This window comes from Talpa europaea (assembly GCF_964194135.1).
Source record: "Talpa europaea genome assembly, chromosome: 11".
NCBI classification, from domain to species: domain Eukaryota; kingdom Metazoa; phylum Chordata; class Mammalia; order Eulipotyphla; family Talpidae; genus Talpa; species Talpa europaea.
In genome coordinates, this window is record NC_140078.1 from 24,915,946 (window position 1) to 24,922,462 (window position 6,517).

The 6,517-nt window shown below is 35.9% G+C and overlaps 1 pseudogene across 1 annotated transcript; it reads left to right on the forward strand.

The window, feature by feature from the left end:
- The first annotated feature begins 321 nt into the window (after window positions 1–321).
- Window positions 322–946, forward strand: LOC311179932 (anaphase-promoting complex subunit 10-like; annotated as a pseudogene). Its single transcript has one exon. The product of its transcript is annotated as an anaphase-promoting complex subunit 10-like (transcript).
- Window positions 947–6,517: the final 5,571 nt, after the last annotated feature.

Consider the following 6,517-nt stretch of genomic DNA (forward strand, 5'->3'; position numbering starts at 1 on the left):
TGCACATCATGTGTGTTTTATATCTGTACTCAAATCAGGAAATTAGGCCATCTCTAGCACATTTTTTATAATATAGAGCAACTGGTGAAACTGAAATTTCAAACTATGCATGTGTAAATTCTGAATTCAAACTAAAGGTCACAATAGTGAAAAACAAGAAAGTGAATGGTCACTAAGAGAGCACCTGACCGGGCTGCGACTCCCGGCCACCAAGTCGGGAAGCCTGCGGGTCGCGAGCCGCTGGGTGGGAGTGGCGCGGGGCGGCGGGGCGGCCCAGGATCGCGCGTGGCGGCGGCGGGGCCACGAACCACTGTTTAAAAAATGACCACACCAAACAAGACACCTCCTGGTGCTGATCCTAAGCAGCTGGAAAGAACTGGAACAGTACGAGAAATTGGGTCACAAGCTGTTTGGTCACTCTCATCTTGTAAACCAGGATTTGGAGTGGATCAATTACGAGATGACAATTTAGACAGTTATTGGCAATCAGATGGCTCCCAGCCTCATTTAGTGAATATCCAATTCAGAAGAAAAACAACAGTGAAGACATTATGTATTTATGCGGACTACAAATCTGATGAAAGTTATACTCCAAGCAAGATCTCAGTCAGAGTAGGAAATAATTTTCACAACCTTCAAGAAATTTGGAGGAGCCTTGAAACAAGTCTTCACTGTTAAGAGAGCTGCAGTGATATTCCCCTTTCTTCCATGTGGCAACTTGAATTGGTGGAACCAAGTGGCTGGATTCACTTTCCCTTAACTGATAATCATAAGAAGCCAACGCCGCACGTTCATGATACAGATTGCTGTTCTGGCTAATCACCAGAATGGGAGAGACACCCACATGAGGCAGATTGAAATATACACACCTGTGGAAGAAAGCTCCATTGGTAAATTTCCTAGATGTACAACTATCGATTTCATGATGTACCGTTCAATAAGGTGACCTTAAAACTGATCAAAAGTCATTAAAGATCTTTATTTTATCTTGTCAGCATATCTTATATCATATATGATATCCTTATTGGAAAAACATCAGTTATTTTGCAATTTTGTATGCTTTTCAAAGTATTTTATTGTAACTTTGATAAATAAATTTTGGGTCTAGTTACAAAAAAAAAAAAGAGAGAGAGCACCTACTATGGAATTTTTCAGAGTTTAACTGAAAAATCTCACAGCAATCTGCCACAGAAGTGTAATTCTGTCATTTCTTATATGTGAAGATCATTATTTAAAAATTCATTCGTAGGAAAACCTGATCTGTACATTTATAGGTTCATTTATAGACTTACTGTATTTTAATTCATAGAAATATTGAAATTTATTTTGTTTTTAAATGAAAGGCACTTGATTTTTTTTTTACAATATATTAACTAATACACCAGATTGCATTTTCTAAATGGAAGATGAGACACAAGATAACAATTATCTTTGACTCTTGAAAACTTTGATATCTGATTTTTGGAGGGTCCAGTTTATTATGACATCTATGATACTGTCCACAAGTGCTTAGTAGTATGGAATATTTTGCTAAGTTATTCTATCATGGGTCTTTGTTCAACGTGTTCACCTTTTTCTTCGAATCTGGTTTTCAGCACTTGATCATGTGCTGCTTCATTATTATGCACAGGATCTGGTGGTGGGATTAAAGCTACATTTTGAATTGGACAGTGTAGTTCTATTTGCTATGGACCATTCAATGCTGCTAATGCCATAGTAAATCAATAACCTATTTTTATCCCTTGACAACTGGTCACCACAAGGCTGCTATCTTGCCTCAATCTGGATCCTGTGAGATGTCAACATTCAAATGTTTTTTTTTTTAAAGATTTATTTATTTATTTATTTATTTATTTATTTATTTATTTATTTATTTATGCAAGCACTGGGTATAGTCAGAAGCACAAGAGGGTGAGAGAATTCACCAGAGCCAGAATGGGGAACAGAACAGGCAAATGGACGAAATACACTGCTGAGGGGAACAGTAGGCATGACAGGAGTTCTGCGCGCCATGTGGGACCCTCACCAGTGGCTGGGATCGAACCGGCACTGCAGAGGCTGTGGGCAGCTTCGCAGCCCAGCACTTAACCACTGCGCCACCAGGGAAGGCCCAACATTCAAATGTCTTAATAAAGAATTAGTAATGGGTTTTACTAAAATGAACTGCACCAGTTCCCACAAGTAATGTTATATATAAGGGACACAAAGTACACTGATTGCCATTATTATATCTGGGAAAATTTTGAATTCCAAATCAAATGACTCTGAGGGTTTCAGAGAAGATATGGTGGCCATATCCCACTCTTCTTCCACAATAGTGAAGGGAAGCACAGGAGCTTTGGGTATCTTGTCCAAGATCATATAGTGCAAAAGCCTACCAACACAATACATCTATAGGAACACAAAATTCCTAATCCTGTATCTTTCCATGGTAGATTCCAGAGATACAAAACTAAGACCTAATACAGAAGAATATGCCAATTTTCAACCCAGAAGAAAATCACTAATCTTGGAGATGATCTTTCAGATTCAACACAATCAGTTTATCAGCACACCATGGGCCATATTATGGAATTCTATTCAGTCATTAATATGAAGTATCACCATATGCTATGTCCTGGAAGGATACCATATATATTATGTGTGTATTAATATATATATATGATATATATCATTGTTACTAAGGTAATACTGATTTACAACCATGTATATGATTACATGATTTACAGATTTAAGTTCATACCTCTTCATATATATGTTGGCACATCACACCTACCACCAAAGCACCAGTAATCTTTCACCACAGTTTATTGGGCCCCTCATTTTTCCCTAACCTCTATACTCCCCCTCTGGTAGTCTCAATTCTGCAATTATATTTCTAGAGTTACTTTTGATTTAGCTCACCTGTCCTTTTGTTTTGTTTCTCTATATTCCACATATGAGTGATATCTTGAAATGTTTGTCTTTCTCACTGCTGACACGTCCTTTTTAAGGAAGAAACATAGAAAGGTGTAAATCATTAAGCTGTACATTGTATGTACATATATCTGTGTGTGTATGTATTTTTAGGAACAGATATAGGAATTTATCTGAATCTTAACAAACTATTAATATGATAACTTTCAGATGATACCTGTAGACAAAATATAATACTTCATATTTTGTATAAGAACAAAATTAAAATCATTTATAAATGTTTCTTATATTTTCCAATAATATTGAAATAAAAGAATAAACTAAGAAAAACTACATTTCTAAATGGCACTATCTGTAATATATTTCTTTTAGGGTTGTGCTTCATGGTACTGCAAATTTAAGTGGATATAGCACGTGTTGACATGGTAAGTAGTTTCCAAAGCTAATGATAATTGACTAATAACTTTGCTAATGAACATTGTGAGTGTATACTCTTTGATTGGTTTTGTAATTTTTTTCATGGTCTCCTGTTCCAAATGTCAAGGGAATCTTCATGTTTAATTTTCATACCCAGGAAATCAAATAGGACTTCTCAAATGCCATTGGCCCAATTTTGCCAAGTCCATTCTGTGTGGCTTTTGGTTGTTTAGCAATTTTTCTCTGGAATGGATTTATGCATAGAGATGGATGATCACAGGTTAGTTTGGTGTCAAGCTAACAGGTGTTTGAATAATCAAAATAGACACATTGAAATAAAAAAGTGGAAATATGATATATATATAGAATTCAAATTTTTACATTAAACGTAATGCATGGTGGAATAATGATGTGTGTGTTTTCTATATTGCCCCTAATTCACTAATAAATAATTCAAAAGGTATTATTTTCTCCATTTATCTCAAATACCTATTGGCAAAAAGGCACCCCTTTCCTCCTCTTGGTTCTCACCTACAACCCCTCAAGGACCTATTACATTCTAAGTAAATATTAGGTCATTACAGTTGTATTCATGCATATTTGCACAGCAGACAGTTAAATAAGCTCCGTTACTGTGTTCTATAAAACTACATAATTACAGACCTTTCAAAATTCATCTTATTAACTTGGTTCATGACTACTTCAAAGAAGACATGCTGCAGCTTTGTTGAATCAATGTAGTCAAATGGTATTTTTTAGTTTTCAATCTTCGGAGAAGTAAAAATACAGAGGCTTCTGAATGGGTATAGGCTAAGAAGAGTTTGGCATGAAATAAAAATTTCACATATTCATCCAGGATTTTTTAAATGTCTAATATTTTATAAAGTTGTATGCAAACAAAATATCAAATGACATTCTGAATTTTATTTTCCTATGATATTTGAAACAATTTTATAAATATACTATAGTCAAGTGATGATTAGATCATGCAGAGTATTGCAGGCATAAGTTTGTTCATTGTCTTATAAGAAGAGAATTTGTTAAAATGTTCTAAAATAAAGTATAATTTATAGGACAATTGTGGATGGACTGAAGATGTGAGAATAATGCAAAAGTATTAGCATAGGTAGAGATCAAGTAAAAGTCAATTCACTTTGTCCTAGAAAGAGGTAGACTGAAACAACGAATATGCTTGAGGTGATAGGGAGAAATAGACATATGTCAAAAATGTATAGGTTGTAAAATATCAGTATTTAGTGATTAATTGGGTATTTACAATTCATGAAAAAGCAATGTCAAGGATTACTTCTAAACACATGACTTTGAATAGTAGTTGGAAGTTGAGGTAGAGAATACTTGCTAAAAATTAGCTTAGGGAGTATGAGTTTTGTTTTAGACATTATGCATTTGAGTGGGTCTCTGGGAAATCCAGGTAGAGTCCAGAGAAATCTGATAGGCTAAAAATCTATGATTGTTTTTCTAGGCAGAGGAAGAATGAGCCAAGATGTTATCATCTGAGAAGAAAAACAGAAAAAAGAAGAGGGTCTAATGTCGAACTTCAAAGAACTCCAACATTTAACAGCAAAATAAAGTACGTAAATCAAGTGGAAGAGAGAGGGACTGAGACATAAGAAGAGTAAGAGGAAAACTGAGTTCACGTTGTGCCACTGGGACTAAAGAGAATGCTTCTAGAAGGCAGTGGCCATTGCTGTCTAATGCTGAGAAGAAACAAAGCAAAAGAAAGTCTGAAGTATGTTCACTAGAAATAAGGACCTTAAGTTCACTGAAGTGTCTAGTCAGATCTTCCATGAAACAGAGGTCCTATGTGGAGTAACTCTTTTGGTAATACTTGCCACAATCAACTAAACTTTGTTCCTGTGATTTTTTTGACTGTGTAGCTTCACCAATAAACTTTAAACTCCCAGAATGCAGGGACTGCATTCAAAATATCTGCATTATTACTAAAAGTTACTAAACCAACATTATTATTCCTCACGATGGTATAAATCATTATTATGTAAGTAGTTTTTCCTTGATATTTAGGGACAACTTTCTAACTTCATTAAGTTTACCCCCCCAAATCTTTTTATTTATGTTGCAATGTTGTTTTATACATAATGTTTTCTTTCTTCTCCAGATTTTCCTTTCTGCTGTCAATATTCCTTGAATGTGACTGAACTTTGATTGGACTTTCACGGACTTTCCAGTATTTTATTTCCCCAACAAAGTGGAGTTCTAAGTAGCTTTTCCAAAGAATTGGGTTTACAGGAATTCTATTAGGCCCAGCATATGTATTGATTTCATATTCCCATTTATTCTGTCTTCCTCATTCTTGTGATCAACTCCTGTCCAACTACTACCACTCACAAGGATCCTAGACCAAAGGCAATCAAATTGGATATTGAAAAGTTTTTCTTGGTGTATATTGGCATTTATATTCATCTCTTTTTGGCTTTTTTTTTTAGATTTATTTATGCATACAAGGGCTGGGGTACAGGCCTGAGATGCAGGGGGTGAGACGATTCACCAGATACAGAGTGGGGAACAGAACAGGCAGATTGACCAAAGTACACTGCTGAGGGGAGCAGGAGGCGAGTCAGAAGAGGTCTGCTGCACCATGTGGGTTGCTCCCTGGCTGGGGATCGAACTCGTGCTGCAGAAGCTGTGGATTGCTTCGTAGTGCAGTGCTTAACCCCTTGTACCACCAGGGAGGTCCCACTTTTTGGCTTTTAATGGCAAGATTTTTTTCCATGAGAGTATATTGGGAATAGCATTGTGTAAGTTCTGTTCTACTTGGCTAGTGAAAAAAGAACAATGTGCTCAGTGGTCTAATTCTGTAAATCATTCTCATTGTACAAATGACATCTCAACAGAAAAAGAAGATAAATATTGCAAAAGAGAGGTGGTTTATTATGGATTGAGCAAAAGCTTAGAGACTCATGATTACAGAGAGAGGAAGTACCCTAAGGAAAATTACACACTAAAAATGAGGTTCCCTAAACCTTGTGCGACTGTTTTTTTTTTTTTCCTACAGAAATAAGTAGCTTTGTTTAGAGCTTCCAGTGATGTGCTCTCCTCTCCACACCACCCATCTTTTACTGAACTGATAACTTGAACATTGTGCAGTTTTCAGCCTCTTCCCCATTTTCTCTGCTTATTTTTTTGTCTACCCAGTCTTCTGCCA